This window comes from Labeo rohita, chromosome 19 (genome assembly GCF_022985175.1).
Source record: "Labeo rohita strain BAU-BD-2019 chromosome 19, IGBB_LRoh.1.0, whole genome shotgun sequence".
In the NCBI taxonomy this organism is placed as follows: domain Eukaryota; kingdom Metazoa; phylum Chordata; class Actinopteri; order Cypriniformes; family Cyprinidae; genus Labeo; species Labeo rohita.
Window position 1 is genome coordinate 28,308,867 of NC_066887.1, and position 23,478 is coordinate 28,332,344.

General features: G+C 36.8%; 1 protein-coding gene and 1 long non-coding RNA gene across 3 annotated transcripts in view; both read left to right on the plus strand.

The window, feature by feature from the left end:
• LOC127182401 (E3 ubiquitin-protein ligase TRIM39) overlaps positions 1-23,478 on the plus strand; it is a 303,683-nt gene that overhangs the window by 243,918 nt on the left and 36,287 nt on the right. The gene's annotated exons all lie outside the window — the stretch shown is intronic.
• LOC127182407 (uncharacterized) lies at positions 21,239-23,352 on the plus strand. Its single transcript, XR_007829894.1, has 5 exons — positions 21,239-21,338; positions 21,410-21,469; positions 21,569-21,711; positions 21,912-22,031; positions 23,218-23,352. It is a non-coding gene; the product is annotated as an uncharacterized LOC127182407 (long non-coding RNA).

Below are 23,478 nucleotides of genomic sequence, written 5' to 3' on the forward strand. Positions count from 1 at the left end.
CAAGTGTAAGCCTAAAGTAAATGATTAAGTACCCCCTACAGTTCCTTTTTAGTTACTAGAACTCTCGTGTAAGTAAACTATACTAACTAAGCATTTGTCAGTACAACATACTATTCTTATTTCACTTTACTTAGTTTTTTTAAGGCAATCGGTTTGCATGCTTTTTTTAAGTAAGCACAACTAATTAGATTTTACAGTGTACAAAAACGAGTGACAAGAACTGGCCAGAGATCAGAACAAAGGCACATGAAAGTCAGGAGTATATGAGTAGCGTTCTGACTCAACTGCAGGACACTCTGAAAGAGAAACCCACTCTAACTGGTGCGTCAATACATGATCAGATAAATACATGATTTTTTAAATATAACCTTAAATGGGAAATGACAGACAAAATCATATTTTCTTAATGAGAGGCAGTTAAGTCAAGTGCAGAGAGGTTGTCAGATCAAGTCAGGCATTTTAGCAGCACTTCTAAACTATAGGGGTTGGACAATGAAACTGAAGGACTGGCCATTACAGTGTGGGAGGTTTCATGCCTATATATGCACAGTCTGGTGGTCAATCTTCACTCATTTGACATCATCATTAAAAGCAAAGTGTGAAGGTTGAATTAGCAGAGCAGTAGCACAACTATAAATAAAATATTGCAATCTACTCAACATATAAAGACATTTCAAAAGATGACCAATTGTTGATGCATGGCCTGTGTATCTAGAAAAAGCAAGTCTTTGTGACCAACAGCCATGGTAGGGTAATGTCAGCAATACAACCATGATGGATTAAACACATCCAACAATAAGATTAGCCGTCAACACAATAGAACATAAAACTCGTCTAATTCCACACATAAAACATCTCAAAGATCTAATAATGTGTTATTGTCTTGTGTCTCTACAGATCTGAAATGGATGCAGCAGTATGCAGGTACAGTGTCTTGTCTGAACTACACCAGTTTACATTCATACACTCACAGCTTCATTACTGCACTACAAGCTGACTGAAAACTGAATTAACTGTTAAAACATCATCACAGAATATCAAAACATTGTGTCCATTTTGTTGTTGTATATGTCACCCCAGACTAACCCATATATTTTTGTTAATGGGTGAAACTCCTCCTTTATTGCTACTCTTGCAGCATTTTCTCTGAAGCATATTTTGATGGACTGTGATGTGCTGAACTCTTTTAGGACTCTTTATTTTTCAGTTCATTATTATGAAAAAAAAAGAAGTGAGACCAGATTTAGTTGTATTTATTTATGTTTTTTAAAAATGTTAATGCAAGACCTTCTAAAATATAACAGTAATATCTGTAACTGTTTTCTTTTTTACCTGTTTTATTTATTTTTATTTTTATTTTTTTTACATTTCTCTTTTTTCCACACCACAAGTATAGCTGCTGGCATGGCATTAAATTATAAACAAGCAAGCAATCAATCAATCAGTCATCACAAAATATCTGTATTGTGAAGTTGTGATTCATATTCTCTGTTTTTTCAGTGGATGTGATTCTGGATTCTGATACAGCTCATCATAAACTCATCCTGTCCAATGATGGAAAACAAGTGAGATATCAAGACACTGAGCAGAAACTACCAGACAACCCAAAGAGATTTAATACATGTCCTTCTGTCCTGGGAAAGGAGGGATTCTCTTCAGGGAAATTTTATTTTGAAGTGCAGTTGAAGGAAAAGACTGAATGGACTCTAGGAGTGGCCAGAGAATCCACTGACAAGAAGGGAAAGATCACACTGTGTCCTGAGGATGGATACTGGACTGTGGTTCTGAGGAATGGAAATGAATATAAAGCCTGTGCTGATCCAACTGTCTCTCTGCCTCTGGGAGTGAAGCCGCAGCAGGTTGGTGTGTTTGTGGATTATAAGGAGGGTCTGGTCACCTTTTATGATGTGGAGTCCAGCTCTCTTATCTACTCTTACACTGATCAGCCTTTCACTGGGAAAATCTATCCATATTTTAGTCCAGGCTCCAATCATGGAGGTCAGAACTCAGTCCCACTGGTCATCACCAAAGACTATAAAATACCCAAGACCCAAGACTCGTGTTTTGAATTAGGAAAGATGCAACACTCAGTATGGTCGCAAACCCCTGCCATCTTAATGAAAAAGTAAATCGTTGACTAGTAAAGTGAGTATGTCACTGCAGCTGCCATTAGAAGTCAGTCAGTTAGGAATGTGCACTGGCTGATCTTGGCTGAAAAATAAGCCTTTTTAACACTATTGGAACATAAGGAATGATATTTATGAGACAGTTTGTTGTCAGATTTCATTGGTGATTTGAAATATGAAATTTAATCGTAAAACTTGTTTAACAGTTTTTAACAATTTGATGTTTCCCCATTCAAATAGATAGGAGCTGCACTTTAAAGATGGCCGCCGAGTGGAATGACTTGCCTTAAAGGGACTTTGTCATTACACCTGTCAATTACAATAAATTAATTTACACCACTTATAAAATACTAGATGAATATTATATTGTATATATTGTATATATTATATTGTATATATTAATTGTATATATAATTTCTTTTTAAATCTTCAATAACTGCATGTCATGTCACAGGGGGCAGTCATGGCCTAATGGTAAGAAAGTCAGGATCGTAACCCGAAGGTTGTTGGTTGTTGAAAGTGAATAAACAGTGCTCTTTTCACCTTCAATACCATGACTGAAGTGCCCTTGAGCAAGGCACTGAACTCCCAATTGCTCCCTGGGTGCTAGAGCAATGTGTGCGTGTGTGTCTCATTTCTCTGTGTGTGCACTTGTGATGGGTTAAATGCAGAGGACCAATTTCAACTGTGGTTCACCATAATTGACAATATGTCGTCACTTTTATTATGTTTAAGTACAAATAATGCTTGTTTTAGAATATTTAATAAATTATTTTATTGCAAAAATGTTCTGTTATTTTCAGTGGTAGGTCTACAATAGATGAAAATACCTTGATATATATCGTAAAACTGTATATGATTTCCATATTCATATACCACAGTATTTCAAGATACCAAAAAATACCAAAGCACAGTTTTAGTTTGAAGTATCAAATCACTGTGGAGTCCAGAGAATACCAGGAGAGACTTGGAGAGTCATGGTTAATAATTCAAACATGTGTTGTGTGTTATGTGTTTTTCTGCTTTAAATAAAGCAAGACATTTTCTCTAGATGTCTTTTGTTTTAGAAATGCCCTGATTGTTTACAGGTCTGTCAGTACTACAGTAGTCAACATTTGAAGTGACATTTGAAAGTGGCAGGTTTAAAGAAACACAAACTGATGGATCCTGTGAGTAATCTGGAGGACTGTATATGTCAGAACCATAAGAGACCTCTGGAGCTGTTCTGTAGAGATGATCAGACATGTGTGTGTCTGATGTGCACTGCACTGAACCACAACACTGTTCCTATTGAAGTGGAGAGTAAAGAGAAGAAGGTAGACGTTACTAACAAAAAAGGGCTCATGTCATTTTATTCTTGTGAAATTAGATTAACTGCGTAACTTTCCTCAGAATACAGTGAATCTACTTTATGATAAGTGTGTATGTGTTTAAATTGTCTATAGACTCAACTGATGAAGTCACAGAAAGACGTGCAGCAGATGATCCTGGACAGAATCAAGAAAATTCAAGACATCAAACAATCAGCAGAAATCGGAAAAGTAAATTTAAAATAGTTTGATTGTAGTCCTCTAAGAGTCCTGGGCCCATATTTATCAAGCTTCTCAAAGTGCCATTTTAGTTTTAAGTGCTGAGAATTCATAAAATTTACTCCTACTTTCAAACTTATAAAAGTATAAAAGCAAGTTATCAAATTTCTTAAAGCTAAGGATCACTCTTACTCTCCCAGTTATTCAAGACAGCTCAAGAGGTCTCTCAAGTGGTTAGGAGTTCCCAGTAGGGGCTTGTGATGGCGCTGTGGAGACAGAGACATGCACAAATCTTTCAGGAGAGGAGGACTGTTTTTTTAAATGTTTGATCAAATGGTTACTCAATCAAATGGATACATTTCCTCAGTAATTAACAAAGAACATCATAACCGACTCCAGTCTAGCACGAGTATTATGCTCTATAAAAAACACTCTCGTTATAATCAGTGAAACTATCTGCACTGTATGATGAATAAATCTCTTAACTTACTCCTTATTTACACTGCACACTTCAGCAGCACATTACACCGACATGGACACCGGAGCTGATTGCAGCTACTCACGCGGCAAGTTTCTGAAGCGACTCTCTGCACTGCATCGGTAAAGATAGGCACAATTTTTGACAGATAATATTAATAAAAATGATAATCGTCTTGCTGTTGTCAAAGGCATCAGCAACAGGCAATATCTCTGACTATCATTGATACACAATACTATCGTCTGTTAGTACAACCCTGAATTGAAGGTTGTGATGACGCTTTGTTTCGTTGCCATAATGTGTTCTCTTGAAAATTCTACGTTGTCAAATGTGTGTTGAATGTAAACTCCTATAAGGAATTTAACCATTCAATGTGAATTTATCTGAGAATATTCTTAAATAAGGAAATCTATTCAGTGATTTGTCCATGTGTATTTCATTATCCAAAATCCTGCTTATGGCACAGCAAAGTGTTGTGAATCATCTCTAAGATTGACACTTAAGATTTAGTCCTACACTTCGCTTAAATTATGACTGATGCTTGATAACAAACTTTTAAGCGAAGTATTGAGAATTTTTTTACACTTAAGTCAATTCTTAGCAGTGTTCTTGTGAGTAATTCTTAGATGCTTGATAAAAACGGGCCCAGATTTACAGTCAACAGCACTGGGACTTTTCACTGTTTGTATCACTCCGCTTGTCTGTTTTTTCCATTCAGATTGTCAATCTGTGATTTAGTGGTAGGGATTTTACAGTCACTCTTTATGCAGGTTACATTATTACACCAGTGGCAATCAGTCACTATCTTTATGAGTGTCAGTATAATGTATTTAGGTTAAATATTTTCGTTGGTTGGAGGAAATACAGACAAAAGTTACTGACAATAATTTATTGAAAATTAAGGTACTTAATGTTACTTTCTCATTTAATAAACTGTTGTATAAAAGGGTTAGGGGTTGGTAAAAAGGGTTGATAGTAATATCACAATCGTTGCTGGTCTGAATATTGATATGGCTGTGATTACCTGATCACTTAGTGGAGTAATATCACACATTTCCTGTAGCTACTCGCTGGTAATTAAAACAGTCCACGCTTCCAATACTGATGTCCATACGTTTTATTTTCTGGATATGGAACACCGTGAAAAGTACATACAAACAAAACAAAGAAAAACATGATTTTACACACAACAATTCGAAGGACATCAACACAAATAAAGAATTATACAAAACAATAACACATTTACCGTGTTGGCCTTGTAAACATTATGAAAAAATACACAATATAAACATTAACAACTGAAACCACAAATACATCATTCATAACCCATAACTAACCTATTAGCGCCAGCTACACTCCCACCAAATTACATTTGACTTATTTGAAACATAAAATTCAAATAATCAATTGAATTTTCAGGCATCAACACAGTATGACATCAAATATCATGGCTCGACTCCACAATTCATAACTACACACTCTTCAAATAAAATGAACCAATCGTTCACCATGTATTACATTTCCATATTAAACAAAGTTCAACATATGAAAAGATTTTAATAAAGTGATAGGGCAAGTTCATTTATTTCAACCTTTGGATACCAGAATTACTAACTTTTGTATAGGAAGTTCAACAATAGTGGGTTTAGTAAGCCGATTACCCCTTTTTCCCAACCCTCGATCCCCCATCTGTATTGTGGCCTTCCGCACCAACCCATCATCATCCTTGCAAACTTTAAGGACCCTGGCCATCCTCCATTCATTACGAAGGACTTCCCCTTCTTTCACAATGACAACATCACCAACTTGCACATTCTGTCTTGGTGTGTGCCATCTTTGCCTGAGGGAGATGTTACCAAGATATTCTATCCTCCATCTGTCCCAAAACTGTTCACACAGATACTACACCCGCCTCCCCCGTTTCTTTGCATAGAGATCTTCCTTTACAAATGTACCTGGTGGAAGGGAGTGGAACAGATGACTTCATGGTAAGCAGATGGTTGGGAGTTAGAGGCTCTAAACCTGTGGGGTCACTAAGACCATCTACTGTCAATGGACGATTATTGACTATAGACATTGCTTCATAGAAGAATGTACATAGAGAAGCGTCATTTAGTCTCCCGGCACTTTGTGCCAAAACTGAGCTCATTACACTCTTCACAGTTCGAATCTGCCTCTCCCAGATTCCTCCAGCGTGACTTGAACTGAAAGTCACACTGCTGGCTTGCCAGATATGCTGTCACACTCTCTTTACTCATTTCTTTTAAGGTGTTCTTCAACTCACTCTTTGCTCCTAAGAGGTTATTTCCTTGGTCTGATCTAATTTGTCTGACAGCTCCCCGAATAGCTATAAAACAACGTAAAGCATTAATGAATGCATCAGCTGTCATATCTTCCAACAACTCTGTGTGGACAGCTCTGGAGCAGAGACCAGTAAATAGAAGACCGTACCGCTTATATTCCTTGCAACCTTGTTTGGTATAAAAGGGACCAAAACAGTCCATGCCACAATAAGTAAATGGTGGAGAAGGATCAGTATGGTCACGGGGCAGGTCTGCCATTTGTTGCTGTTCCAGTGGCCTACGAGCTCTCCCACAAGGAACACACTGCTGTATGTACTGGGCTACCACCTTGCTGCCTCCAATAATCCAGAAGCCATTGACTCGCAGTTCATTCAGAGTCTGTCCCCTGCCATGATGTTGAATTTTTTGATGATGATGTACTAGAATGAGACGTGTGACGACACTATCCTTTGGAAGGATTGCTGGATGCCACAATTCAAAGGGTACAGATGCCTTCCTCAGTCGTCCTCCCACCCTCATTATTCCATCTTGAATAAATGTATCAAGCTGATACAGGGGATGGTTGCAAGGCAGCTTCCCAGATTCCTGGCTAAGTACATGCAGTTCCTCTTTGAGGGCATCCTGTTGGGCTAATCGAACAAGAGTGAATAAAGCCCTCCTCCTTTCCTCCACACTTAAGGGCTCTGATATCTTAACCTTCTTTACTAGTCTCTGAATCCAGGCTATAATGTTCACAACTGTTGTCCATTTTGAGAACCGTAATAATTGCTGTTGAAAATCCACTTGCATTACGGCCTCAGTCTTCAATACTTGGACGGCCTTAACTTCTGGGTCTCCCACCGACAGCTCTAATGTACCTTGTTTAGCATCTACTTCTTTCTCCCACAGAAATCTGGGGCCTGTGAGCCAGTTTGAATTAATCAGCTCTTCTATTGTGAGGCCCCTCGAAGCATAGTCAGCGGGATTCTCTCCTGTGTTAATGTAGTACCATTGTCTCGGATCAGTAGTCTCCCGAATTCTTTGGACACGGTTAGCAACAAAAACATGAAATCTTCTGGCTTCATTACTGATGTAACGAAGGACTACTTGGGAATCTGTCCAAAAATATTCTCTGTCAACTTTAAGTGCCAACTCTTATGCTTACGCATCTTGATTCAAAAGTCGATCCCATTCAAACAAAACTGAGTAGTATACAGATGTCTTTGGATACTCTTGGGGAACATGTTGTTTCACTTGAACAACGTATTGGTGCTAACGAGGATAATCTACAAGATCTTTCGACACGGATTAATGATTTAACCAAAGATAACGCCTACCTGATGGATAAAGTCCAAGATTTGGAAAATCTTCGCTTTGTTGGGATTCCTGAATCTTCAGAGGGCCGCGATGTTCTCGGTTTCATGGCTCAGCTATTACTACAATTGTTTGGACGAGAAAACTTTCCGGAATCTCCTGCTATTGAGAGGGCGCACCGTACTCCTTTGTTTCGGAACAACGACAGAGCTGGTTCAAGGCCTATCCTGATCAAACTTTCCAATTTCCAGGATAAGATAAAGATTCTTCGTCTTGCCAGAGAGAAGAAGGAGTTGGTGTTTAAAGGTACTCGAATTTACATTTATCCTGATTTCAGCGCGGAGCTCCTAAAGAGGCGCCGCACATTTGATAAAGTCAAACGGAGATTACGTGAACTGAACTTGAAATATTCCCTACGGTATCCGTGTACATTGAGTGTGATTGATGATGGCAAGCCTCAATTGTTCACTTGTTATAAGACTGCTGAAACTGCTTTTATGTCGTCTATGGACTCTTCATTATAAAAGTCTAAATGTAGAAGATAATTTTCCTAAGGGAAGATTGGAGAGAGGAAGGACGTGCAAATTAAAAAGGGCTTGAAATGATTTGATTGATACAGACTGACCTGTGTATTTAATTCCTAATGTTTTTTTGTTTTTGTTTATATTGACTTAATTTGACCCACTCATGAATACGTCTTGGCTTAGGATGGCTAGGGCTGCTGGGCCAAATCTATTATTTTTAATCTTTTTGGTATGTGTAGTCTGGGGTTCTATTTTGTTTGTATGTTTGGGGATTTGTTGTATTGTCATGCCTCTACAATTTAACATATATCTGTTGTATTTTTTGGTTTGTTTAGCTTTTTATTTATTACCTAGCTTTAAATTTATATTTAAAATTTTTGGCACATAAAGTGGATAATACTAAAGGTTTAAAAATTGTTCATTTGAACATAAGAAGTCTTCTGCCTAAAATGGATTTACTACGTGCATGGGTAGCACAATATAATCCAAATATTATTACACTGTCAGAGACATGGTTGAGTAGTAAGATTCCAGATAGAGAAATTAAAATTGTAAATTATGTTCTTTATAGAGCTGATAGAGATTCCAGGGGTGGTGGTGTGGTGATATATGTTTCTTCTAATTTGATATCGGAGTTAATTATACCCTCAATTGAACCTAGATATTTTGAATCTGTGTTTGTTAAAATAACTTTTCATCAGAATAAATATTTAACTGTTGGAAGTATATATAGACCTCCCTCTGCACCTGCTGAGTCATTTAATTGTTTGTTTTCTACTATAGACTCAATTCTATTTAAAAAATAAATGATTATCTTAGGGGACTTTAATAAAAATTGGCTAGACAACTCTGTTACTAAAGTTAAAAATAAGTTTGAAAATCTTAATTTTACACAATTAATTAATGAACCCACTAGAGTCACTTCAACGAGCCAATCCCTTATTGACTGGATACTTGTTACTCATTCTGAGAGATTTGTTAAAGCAGGTATCCTGTCCAATTGCTTTAGTGATCATTCAGTTGTTTTTTGTGTATGGAAAATTAAAGTTCTAAAATTGCCTCCTAGATTTATAAAAATTAGACAATATAAGAAGATGAATTCTGAGTTATTTATTAATGATTTACTTTCCATAAATTGGGATAGATATCAGCTAATACCCAATGTACAAGATGCTTGGGAGTTTTTATATTCTGAGTTTTCTCGAGTACTTGATAAACATGCTCCTTGGAAAATTACAAAGGTTAAGGGAAAACATTTACCTTGGATAAATGCAGAATTTATAGGTCTTTTTAGACAGAGAGATAAGGCCTGGGCTAAATTCCGTGAGACTAGAAGAAATGAAGATTGGGAATCTTATAGGAGTTTAAGAAATGTATCAAAGACAATGACTCATAATGCTAAATCAAATTATTATAAAGATTGTTTATCTAATAATTTAAAAAATCCTAAACAATTTTGGAGTAATATAAAAGTTTTATTAAACACTTCAGATAAATGTATCATTAAGCAGATAAAAGATGAAAATAAAATTGTTCTCCCTTGACTCCCTTTCTATTGCCCAAGTATTTGGAAAAAAATTTTCTACAGTTTGTTCTAATCTAACACCTGATTACTCCTGTACGAATAGGTTTGATAATTCTGCTTTATCAGATAGTACCTTCACTTTTTCTAAAATAAAACCTATAGAAGTTCTGAATGTTATTGAGCAACTTAGTTCTAATAGTGGTGCCGGACCTGATGGAATTGAGCCTAGATATATCAAACTTGCTTCTCATATTCTTATGTACCCATTGGCTGATCTCTTTAATATGTCATTACAGTTTAATGAGGTTCCAGATATTTGGAAGCACTCTCGTATTACTCCAATTCATAAAGGAGGTGATATTACTGATCCACAAAATTATAGACCAATATCAATAATCTGTGTTATTGCCAAAGTATTTGAGAAATTAATTTATAACCAGGTATCAAAGTATCTTGAAAATTATACCATTTTATCACAGTTTCAATCAGGATTTAGGCCGAATTACTCAACAACTAGTGCTCTTCTAAAGTTGACCAATGATGTATATTCAGCATTAGATTGTGGTGACCTTACAGGGGCTATTTTTATTGATCTTAAGAAGGCCTTTGATTTAGTTGATCATTATTTATTATTAGATAAATTGTATGCAGTTGTTTTTTCTCAAAATTCTTTATTGTGGTTTAATTCTTATTTACATAACAGAAAACAGTGTGTGGTTATCCAAGGTAAACAATCTGATTTATTTATTCAAGAAAGAGGGATACCACAGGGATCAATATTGGATCCTCTTCTTTTTTCTATTTTTATTAATGATCTTCCCTTAGCTTTTTCATATTGTTCTGTTCATTTGTATGCAGATGATACTGTTATTTATATTTCAAATCCTTACTTAACTCAAATTCAAAATTTGCTTCAATCAGATTTTAATGCCTTACAAGAGTGGCTTCATTCTAGTAACTTACTACTTAACAATGCTAAATCTCATACTATGGTTTTTGGTACAAAGCGGATGTTTAAACAAAAATCTAATGATATAAAAATAATGTGTAATGATGGTACATACTTGCACAGAGTGGATCAAATTAAATATCTTGGGTTATGGCTGGATCCTGAACTTTCTTTCAAACCTCACATCGATTATATTCTTCGTAAGATTAATTTTGGAACCAGTGTATTGTATCGATCAAAAAATTGTTTTTCTTTTAATGTTCGCAAAAAACTTGCTTTGCAACTTCTATTACCATTCTTTGACTATGCTGATGTAATTTATCAGAATACAACTAAAACTAATCTTTTGCCTCTTACTATAGCATATAATAAATTGTGCAGATTTGTTATAGGATGTTCATATGATACACACCATTGTATTTTGTATGATTTACTTAAATGGTTTTCACTTAATATCAGAAGGCATATTCACTGGCTGCAATTCATTTTTAAATGTATACACTTTAATTATCCTAATTATTTGTGTCAGCACTTGATATTATATTCTTCTTCATATCATTTAAGACATTCTGTAAATTATTTTTTTCGTACTCCTTTAGTTAAGAAAGTGTTTGGGAAAAAGGCATTTAGATATAAGGCTCCAGCAGATTGGAATAATTTACCTTTAAATGTTCGATCTTTGACCTCACTTTGTCAGGCATTCACCACAGCCACCTCTATCAGCCACGTCACCTACAGCGCCCCCCATCCGTTCTGCCTCACCGGAGTTCTGATTGGTTTCACCTGACTCTCGTTGCCACACCCTTTAAATAGACTGTTCCGTCATTCAGTGTTTGTCTGGTCTACAGTTCACTACCCTGAATGCTAGCTCCAGACCGCTTTCTCCACAGAATCTCCGGTGTGTGCTCCATCAGCCACCAGCACCCCTTTGTGAAGCCTAAGAACTCTACTTTCAGGAAAGTCATATCAACCTGTACATCTGCCACTGTTTTATGTCTGCTTTGCATCACTCTGTTAATAAACCACCTTTCATTCCATTTTACTTCCCTCTCTGGTCTCCTCCTTACCCCAGCGTGACACTTCATATGTTCAAAAATGGTTTACTGTCTTGTTTTGAAACTTCCTGTAATTGCTTTAGATGATTTGTTTATATCAATTTATTTATATGTGCTAGGTGAATATAAATAATATTATTTATTAATAATTTATGTGTGTTAATATTGTAGTGGGGTGTGTTGTTTTGATCGTTGTGATTGTTGTTATAGTTGTTTGTTTTTGTGTTATGTGTTTGATTCTTGTGTAATAGGACCCCCTTGAAAACGAGATGATGCATCTCAAGGGGTTTATCCCAAAGAATAAATTTGTTGCATGTAATGAAGGACTACTTGGGAATCTGTCCAAAAATATTCTCTGTCAACTTTAAGTGCCAACTCCTCCTTCAGCATACTGCGCACAGCCGCAGACATCACTGCTGCAGTTAGCTCTAACCTTGGTATAGTGACAACTTTTATAGGGGCAACTCTTGCTTTCCCCATAACCAAGGCACAATGCACCTTACTTTCACTCACCAGTCTGATATAAGAGCACTGACCATAACCTTTACTGCTTGCATCAGAAAAGTGATGCAACTCAGTTCTCAGGATCTTGCCAATGTTTAGAGGTGTGAAACATCTTGGGATCTGTATCTTCCCTAAGTTGGGAAAATCATTCAACCAACTCTCCCACCTTGGTCTCAACTCAGTAGGTAGTGGTTCATCCCAATCTATGCCCTTATGACACATCTCTTGCAGCACCCTATTGCAAGATATAATGAATGGAGCCAAAAACCCCAATGGATCGTAAACTGAAGCCACAACAGAAAGGATTCCACGTCGTGTGGCAACCTTTTACCTTTTAGCAGTTTCACAGGTTGGAATATGTGTACGCTCAAAGGGAATAAAATCCCTTGTATAAATGGGAGGCAGGCAGAGAGAACTTTCTGAAGAGAACCCTCTAACTCTAAGTCCACTCACTCTCTGACTTTCCACAATGGAATCTTTTCCTATCATAGTGAAAGGTTTTAGTTTTACCGGTTCCATTAATGCCTGCAAACTTTCACACACTTCCTGGTCAACAAATGTGTGACTACTTTGAGTGTCCAATAAGGCATATACAAGGAGTTCAGACTGAAAGTTAGATGAAGACAGCCACACTGGAACAATCATAGATGTTATATCGCCTTCTCCTCCATTTACACAGCATGATAAAGAAGATGTACTCTGAATCTGTGAAGGTAACTCATCTCCTGGCCAATGTTCTTCATGCAATGGAGTTGGATGGCGCCTCTTGCATACAGCACAAATGGCCCTATTTCCACAATCTTTGGAGCCATGTCCCTTTCTCAAGCATGAAAGCACAACTTATTCTCAATGACAAACTTTCTCTTTTACTCCGCAGTTCTTTCCATTTGTTTTTGACATTTATGGATAGAATGACCCTCTCTGCAGATCAAACATTCAACTGAACTTGTGCCATGCACCAATGTATTCTTCAGTTTACTAGATTCTTTGATCTTGCTGTCAATAATATTGCTGGAATCAGCCATAGTGCATGCTGCATCTAAATCCTCCACAGTAGTTGCTAACATGTTCACTCTTGAACACTTTATTTCCCTTAATGGTTTCTCTTCAGAATTCTTTAATGCATACAATGATGACACAGGATTGCATGCTATACATGCTTCCTTTGAAATTAATGAAGCAAACTCAATAAAACTTGGATAATCCTTGTCTTGATCTAATTGTTTTGTAACATAAAAATTCCACCTGCTCGTCACCCAATTGGAGTGGCCATATCTAGCATTCAACTTCTCCCAAGCTTGCTGGTAGGCTTGTTCATCCTTCCTATATAAACTGCCTTCCAGAACTGATCTTGTTTCACCATCAATATACTTCTGCAAATAGAACAGCTTGTCTGCTGGATTTGGGTACCGTCTCTCTATAAGAGCCTTGAAGGTGGTGCTCCACTCTATAAACTTCAGAGGGTCACCAAAAAATACAAAGGGTTCTGGAACGGAAAGTCGAGATAGAGCCTCTGACTCTTGTAACACCTGTACTATGGAGGCTTCACCTTTTGTGACTTGCTGATTCAAACGTTGTGTGTTAGAAACAAGAGGACTAGGATCACTCACGTCACTGCATGCTGAACGACACTGCTGACTTTTCACTCTTGACTCCTCCTCAGTATACACTCGAAGCCTTGCTTCCATAACTTCAATATCTCTACGATTTTCAAGCTTCTTCAGTTGCTGCCTTTGTGCATCGATATAAGCCTCCATTTCCACTTCTGCTTTCTTCGCAGCTAACAATGCAGCAGTCTCTGCTCTTTTAGCGGAAATACTTGCAGACTCCAAAGATGGTTTAGAGTGATTGCTAAGAACTGTGGCTCTAGAAACTGTCGATCCATATATGGACCTAGCATACTCGCAGTCCAACAGCATGCGCAATCTTGCTCTATCAGCTTCGGCATCAAACTCCATGCCGTCTTCCACTAAACGTACCCTCATTAATTTCACCAAGTCTGCTGTCACAGCTGAACATGCATCAATTTTTCTCCTTATTTCTTGACTTGGCACTGCGTGAAGCCGCATATTATCATATAACACTTTCAGATCGGACTCTTGCTTCTCTACCCCATCCATCATGTCACACAAATCACTGTCAGAGCACTCATGTTTTAACTTTGAACGAACATCTCTGACATGGATCTTCCATTTCTCATATGCAGATTTGAACTTCCTTTCTTTTAGGGCCAGTTCTTGCTCTTTTAATTCCTGCATCTTTGGGGTTAAACGTTTATCACGGGAAGATATTCTAATTTCATTTGTCTTTAATGAAACAGAATTAAGCTCTTTAAGTCTTGCCTCAGATTTTTCTGTGCATGTGGTACATGATGCATGGCGATCTCTCACAACACCCTCAATAATCTCATTCTCTGATTTATCAGTAATTAAGATGACTTGTTCTTGTAATGAAGATTCATTTTGCTCAGCTAAATCACCCTGCACTGACATTTTGACTCTTAAATTTGCACTTTACAAATAGTACAAATTATATAAAGCAATGACAATAAATAGAAATGAAACACTCTTAGATTGAATGACCACACTTCAATTAATAAATGCCCTTAACACTCTGAAAATATTCACCTATTTGACAAGAATGAAATTCAATTTTTACAAACTCTTAAAATCTGTCATTTTAAATACTATAACAATCACAGCAGTTAAGAACCAGTTACTACCTAAGCATTTAATGCTTTCTTTGCTCTGTAGTTCTATGCAGCTTTATATTATAACAATTTCATTTTAACTTATAAAACCATCCATTATTTACCAAAGATAAAATTTAATCATTACACAGTCTGACCTGTTATTGCATGAATGGATCAAGCCTTCGTAAGAAAATCCACAGAATTGCATTCGCACTGCACGCCAAACCCGTAACAATCCACCACGGAAGGAAGACACAGAGTTGCACGTTGAACTTGCAGCCACCAGTACTACAAGAAATGAGGCAACGGCCGTACGATAAAATCAGTTCTTCACAGAATACAGCCGAACAGCGCCCAAAGTTCCAGAAATAACGTAGCTATTGGTTAATTTTAACATTCATGTTGATAATACAAATGATGCGTTAGGACTTCCATTTACTGACCTAATAAACTCTTTTGGAGTCAAGCAAAATGTCACTGGGCCCACTCATCGTTTTAATCATACGCTAGATTTAGTTATATCGCATGGAATTGATCTTTCTGATATAGATATCGTACCTCAAAGCAATGATGTTTCTGACCATTTCCTTGTATCGTGCATGCTGCGTATCACTAATATTAACTATATGGCTCCGCATTATCGTCTTGGCAGAACTATTGTTCCAGCCACCAAAGATAGATTTACAAATAACCTGCCTGATTTATCTCAACTGCTCTGTGTACCCCTTAATACACAGGATCTAGACAAAATGACTAGCAATATGGGCACCATCTTCTCCAATACGTTAGAAGCTGTTGCCCCCATCAAATTGAAAAAAGTTAGAGAAAAACGTATTGTGCCATGGTACAACAGTAATACCCATTCTCTCAAGAAAGAAACCCATAATCTTGAGCGCAAATGGAGAAAAACTAACTTGGAAGTTTTTAGAATTGCATGGAAAAACGGTATGTCCAGATATAGACAGGCTTTAAAAGCTGCTAGGGCCGAGCATATCCGCAAACTCATAGAAAATAACCAGAACAATCCAAGGTTTTTATTTAGCACAGTGGCTAGATTAACAAATAACCAGATGCCACCAACCTAAATATTCTTTTACAGTTTAATAGTAATGACTTTATGAATTTCTTCACTGATAAAATAGATAACATCAGAAATACAATAACCAATGTAGATTCTACTGTGTCTAATATGTCAACTTCTGCAGTACTTTACCGCTATAGGACAGGAAGAGTTAAATAAACTCATCACTGTGTCTAAACCAACAACATGCCTATTAGATCCCGTACCCACTAAATTACTAAAATAATTGTTACCTGTGGCAGAAGAACCGCTTCTCAATATTATCAACTCATCATTATCTTTAGGTCACGTCCCTAAACCATTCAAGCTGGCGGTTATTAAGCCTCTTATTAAGAAACCACAACTAGACCCTATAGTGAACTGGCAAATTACAGAGAAATTTTAGAGAAAGTTGTATCTGCTCAACTGTGCTCATTCTTGCAAAAAAAATGATATCTATGAAGAATTTCAGGTTTCAGGCCCCATCGCAGCACAGAAACTGCACTTGTTAAAATCACTAATGACTTGCTTCTTGCGTCAGACCAAGGCTGCATCTCATTGCTAGTTTTACTTGATCTTAGTGCTGCGTTCGACACTATAGATCATGATATACTAATAGATCAACTACAAAATTATGCAGGTATCCAAGGGCAGGCTTTAAGATGGTTTAGATCCTACCTGTCTGATCGCTACCACTTTGTTTAATTAAATGGGGAGTCATCTCAGTTATCACCAGTAAAGTATGGAGTGCCACAAGGATCTGTTCTAGGTCGTCTACTATTTTCAATATACATGCTGCCCCTTGGTAATATTATTAGAAAACATGGGATCAGTTTCCATTGTTATGCTGATGATACTCAACTATATATCTCAACAAGACCAGATGAAACGTCTGAATTATTGAAGTTAACAGAGGGTGTTAAAAATGCAAAATATTGGATGACCAATAATTTTCTGCTATTAAATTCAGATAAGACAGAGGTATTACTTATTGGACCAAAAAACAATACACAGAATCTTTTGACTTACAATTTACAACTAGACAGATGTACTGTTACTTCCACTACAGTCAAAAGCCTGGGTGTTATATTAGACAGCAACTTGTCTTTTGAAAATCATACTGCTCATGTTACAAAAACAGCATTCTTCCATCTTAGAAACATTGCCAAGCTACGAAACATGTTACCTGTTTCTGATGCAGAAAAGCTAGTTCATGCATTCATGAGCTCTAGACTGGACTATTGTAATGCACTACTAGGTGGTTGTCCTGCATCTTCAATAAACACGCTACAGATAGGTCAAGACCAGGTCAAGAAAATATGATCATATTACCCCAATTTTAAAGTCTCTGCACTGGCTACCTATTAGGTTCCGCATCAGCTATAAAATAGTACTTCTTACCTATAAGGCACTTAACGGTTTAGCTCATGCGTACCTAACTAGTCTTCTACCAGAACTTCTAGTCTTCTGCAGAAACACATACATTGACCAGATACAAAAGTGATGTGAACACAATTCTTGAAATATATCCTTAAAGCTTGTCTATTATTTCACACATAAAGATTCATCTCAGATTTCATGCTGTTTTATTGTTATAGTCTCTACAGAATTGAAGTGGATGCAGCAGTATGCAGGTACAGTGTGCTGTCTGTGCTACACTAGATTACATTCATAGGGGAGAGCGGGCACAACCTAACACTTTTCGACTTTCTCAGTTTGTAAAATTCTGAATAGGGTTTAGAGCTCACATTAAATTCACACACGTCTAGTTTTGTTTCTTAATTATAGTGTATACTTTTTTTCTTTATTTGCCACAAAAAATGGAAGTGAAATGTGAACAAATGCCGCATAAGTAGGGTACACTGTAACATCTGAGGGGCACGTTGTAACATGGCCTTATGGCAGTTTAAAATGTTATCTGATCAAATGAAAACAATTAACAAGACAAACTAAAATATTTTGGCAATAAAACAAAATGATTAACTTTTTTGAATTAAATAATGTAATTTTTTAAAGAATTGAAAATAAACAAATTTTGGAGTTTGACAATGAACACACCAGGACCCCATGCTTGGGACGACCCCAATCACAACACACAGCTATACGGTAGTTTAAAACATTGTGGGCAAACAGATGAAGAAGCGCATTCAGAAAAACACAGAGATGAACACAACACTCCCCTCCCTCCACACACAGCTCTCACAGAACAGGAGACAAATAAAAATACTTTACATTTCTTGAAATAATAATTTCTGAACATTGAACATGGACTCTCAGTCTTTATTTACCCATTTCTCATGGTTTCTCATTAAAATTCATTAAAGTATTTCATGTAAATAAAAACATCTCTAATTTCATAGAATAGCATAGTTATAATAATAGCAGGTCACATTGTAACGCAGTGTTACAATGTTTCCCATCTGTGCAACTGAAATTTAAAACTGGCTAGTGTCTTCTGCTAGTTAGCAAAGCATTAAAGAGCTTGTAACAGAGTGAGTGAGACGAGAGGCGAGCGGATCCATCTGCGAGCTTTTATTAATGGGACGAGGCAAAGACATGGTCATACAGGCAGGGTCAAAACAACAACAAACAAGTATGTAGGGGCGAGGCACAATAGAAGTCCGTAAAACAGGCGTGAGTCGATCCAAGGCGAACGTAATCCGTAAAGGGGATAAGACGAGAGAATAATCCAATAAACGAGCAAGAGTCCAGTGGGCAGGCGGCGAGACAGTCGAGACGAGAAGGCCAGGCGAGAAAGCTAAACACAGGAAACTAGGGAACAAGGGAAACTAGGAACGCTAACAAAGATAAACACAACAACAATACTCCGTGCCAACGGAGGGAAAGTCCAGGGCTTTTATAGGGCTTCTGATTGGCCACAGGTGTATGGCGCAATCAGCGTGGTGGATGATGGGAGATGCAGTCCGGGGTGTAGAGCAACAGTCTGTGTGTAATGATAGAGCAAGGGCGACATCTGGTGGTGAGCGGACTGCAGGTCACCGACCAGATTCGTAACAGAGCTATTGGAGATTACAGTTTTTTTCAATTGCTAACAAGCATTTACCAATACTTAAAGTACTTTTTCTAAACTCTTAACACAGCAACACACCGACATCACACAATTAACCAAATAGTTCATTTTGTGGCCAAAACCACATTTTGTTACAAACTCTACATTTCAAAATGCTGAATACCCTTTTCTACATATACTAACTCTTTCAAAACACAGCAAACCTGTTTGAGTCAAATATAGAGTCATTCAGTCAAAACATTACCACCAGTTTCTATCCAACAGAAACATATAGTCAATCATCGTACAGTGACTGTCAAAATACCGATAATTGATGGCTTTACAAAAACTGCATTGCTTGTCATGTTTCAGTCCTACCTGTATATAATAGACAATATAAAAATTTATGTTTTTTATGTAATTTTGCCTTCAGTTTACCTTCAACTGAAACCCATTTAACATTTTTAAGTGTTGAATGTGTTTGTTCTTGACAACATACTACTGAATGAGTCAATGAGTCACTTTATAGAATGCACAAGAGAAAATCCAACATACATGGCCTTTGGTTACTATGCAAACTTGTTTCCGTCACAGTATAAGAAAAATAAAATAAAAACAGTAATCTTTTGATCTCACAATTCAGACTTCTACTGGAATTGTGAGTTTACATCTTGCAATTCAGACTTTACCAGAATTTTGAGATACTGTATATTCACAATTGCAAAACTTTCTTGAGATACAAAAGTAAAATTGCCCTTTATATTCTATGGCAGAAATAAGCTTTCATAGGTTTCACATGTGTAAAGGAGGAAAAAAACAAACTAACAAAAAAACATAAAAATGCACAGTCCAACACATTCTTACTCCTCTCTCTCTGTTTTTCTGAACTACTCTTCTCATGCCAGGCATTATTTTTTTTTCTCTGTCTGATTTTTTGTGTTGTTCTTCATCCACCAAACCAAATCAAAGAGGTCTTTTTTACTCTATGTTGTTGATGTAATGGAAAGACCTTCAACACCTGGGGTTTTGGTGGGAAAGGAAACAGTGGTTGCGGAGGATTGAAGACATTATAATCTTGGCTGCGGATTGAAGACATCAAAATCTTGTTCCTGTATCATCATCACAAGGACGTCATCATCGGGGTTATCATACATGTGTTTTTGTTTGTTTGCTTGTTTTATAATTCTTTTTTTTTGTTTGTTTTTTTTGTTTTTTTGTTTTGTTTTGTTTTGTTTTGTGTGTGTGTTTTCATTATGGAAGAACAACTAAGAGTTTTGACTGAATTGGTACAGCAGTTGCAGGCAGATAAGGCAGAATAGGCCTGTTAATGTTGGAATTAATGAAGTAGAAATTGCCGCTCCCAATGAGAGTGGTAATACTCCTCCTTCTGTGGTATCGGGCAGCGGTTCTGCCTCAGAACGTTATGTTTTCATTCCACATGAAAGAAAGTGTCCTAGGTTTTCTGGTAAAAAGTCTATTGATACATTTACAGTAGAGGATTGGGTCAAAGAAGTGCGCAGGTCTCTGATAATACGACCTGCTCCAATTGCTGAAAGGGCCTTGTTTGTATATGATTTGCTAGACAGAGAAGCCAAGGCTGAAGTAAAGTTTCAACACCTGACTATTCTTGAGGAGAATGGAATCAGCTTTTTTCTAAATATTTCAGTGATCTTGTTGATCTTGTTACATTTCTGACATGCTGTGCTAATCAGTTGTTACAGTATTTTATATAGAGAGAATTTTTTCAATACTTTTAAGCTGTTGTTGTTGCAGAAGTAGAAGCTTAATACTATATTTAAGGTTTGGAACATTAGGTCTTCATTTCTGACATGCTGTGTTTAAGCATTTGTAAATAAGACTAAAAAGATCCATGATTTTGGTTTTGGGTAAGCATTGTATGAAAAGAAAATGTAAGCATTTTAGAAACATGATAATTGATTGCATATTGTGTGAAAACAACACAAATTGTGTTAATGGTATGGTCACAACAGACGGATGTTGTGCTAATTGTGTTTAAAGTTTTGAAAATGTGACTAGAGATTGGACAAAAGGATGTTAGCAACTGAAAAAAACTGTAAAATAATAGCAGATTTGAAATTTTAAAATAAACACTAAAAACTGATGCAGCCGGAAATGGGTGTCCTGTGCCTTTAAGCAGGCAGGTGAAGCAACAAGCGGGAGGTTTTTAGGTCTCGCGATTGTTAAACTATCGTTTGTTCACGTTTCCTGGTGTTGCACTCCGCATTGTTGGCGGTCGGAAGAACTGTGCGAGTGGTTTCTGCTAATTAATGTAAGTAAAGGCTTTGTGTGTTTTTAAAACTCACATGAATTCGCACTTATACGAGTTGGATGTCGTTTTAGGAATTTTATCGTTGGTCGAAGAGCTGCATAGGTGTGTGCGTGTGGTTTTGACAAATTGATGTGAGTAGAGGTTTTGTAATTAGTTGGAATACATGAGTATATATGTGCATGTATGCCTGTGTGTGTATATATAAACCTCTAGATGTAATGTCACTTTAGGATCGTCTTCGTGTGGAGTGCGTATGATTTGTGGGGAATAACATCTCGGACACTGTTAGTGAGACGCTGTGTATTGTTGTGCCTTTCGTCCTATGAAGTGGTTGGCTTCTACCGGCTAGCAATATCAATTATATTAATCTAAGGTATTGTATTTTTATATTTTCACTCTACATTGTGTATTCTGATTATACTGGGGTGGATAATGATGGTATTATTGATTAGTGGCTGTAACCATGCTTCTTATGTATTTGTGGGTATGAGTGTAAATATGGTGGGCCGAAGTTGGTGCACTGAAGGATTGTGTGTCATTTTTAATATATTGGGATTGTTTTAAAATCCACAGTTGTTGTGCACCGGTCCCCTTCCCTCTAAGGAAGTGATTGGTTTTACAGTTTAGCACTGCGCCTGATTTCCCTCCATGAGGTGGTTGCCTGCTACAGTTTAGTCCAGTATATGGGCTGAGGTATGAGTATTTTTTATTAAGAGGGTTATTTAATAATGGTTGTTAAGGTACAATAATAATGTGATGTATTATGTTTTGTGGGAAGATTTTAATTGGTGATGCTATTTATAAATTGTTTATACTGTTCATTAAGTATATAACATGTTTACTGAAAACAAAATGTTATGTGTAAATTGCAGGCTTTATGCTGATTGCTGCCCTGTGCGCCACTGTTTCCTTTTTTTTTCCCCACCATTTTGTTTTGGTTTTTGTTTATTTGACCATTCATTGCAGTAGTGTAAGTCTATGGGTGTCCATATTAATGTGAGCTTATGTCTGTATGTTATCTGGGCTTAATGATTGGCCATATTATTGTAATCTTATGGTCTTGACGGGGTTTTGTTGAACTTTCCATGTATTGAAGTTCTCTTTTGTTGGTTTGCTGTGTTTTGTGTCTGGGTGGAATGATTTTTGTTTGGTATATTTGATTTGTTTTTGGTTTGGGTTTTGTGTAAACCTTTTTCGTCAGTACAGTGGTTGTCTGCATACAAGAATCCTTTGCAGTCCAGTACCATATCAGACAATTTCTATTTACTTCGAAGGTTCATTTATGGACAACTGTATTCCTAGACTTGAAGTCAGACAAAAGTCATAATATACCTGTTAAAGTGTTGGTTAATGAACATTGTTTTATTGAAATAAAATTGACTTTTATTGCACTTTGGTTTTCAGGTTCTTTCAGTTGAACCGCCTGGACGGGAGTTTATTATAGCAGGTCCCCCTATTCTGTATACATAGAGGTGGCGTAGTCGTTACCGAAATGTTAATGTCGCCAAAAGCAAGACATTACATTCTGGTGGTCTCGGTTACACTAAGATGGAAAATTTACTTTAGCTAGTTTACTTGTTATTGTAAAATTAATATTCTGCGATATCTTCAAAAAAAATTTTGAATTTTGGCTCTTTTTTTTAATCTATATAGTGTTGATTTGGCAACTAGTAAATACCACAAGTTTTGTTATGCTATAGCATGTGTGGAAATGTTTAAACCATGTTTGTTATAACTACTCCTGTGTTAGTTTGTGCCCTGCTCACCCCTATACTCATAGTGTCAGTACTACAGTACAATCTGATTAAAAACTCTTTAAAAATTAAAACATTATCACAGAATTTTTATATTGTGAAGTTAATATTCTTTGTTTTCTCAGTGGATGTGACTCTGGATCCTGATACAGCTCATGCATATCTCATCCTGTCTGATGATGGAAAACAAGTGAGAGATGGAGACATTAAACAGAAACTCCCAGACAACCCTAAGAGATTTGATAGATATACAATTGTCCTGGGAAAGGAGGGATTCTCCTCAGGAAGATTTTATTTTGAGGTGCAGGTGAAGAGAAAGACTGAATGGATTTTAGGAGTGGCTGGAGAATCCACTGACAGGAAGGGAGAGATCACACTGTTTCCCA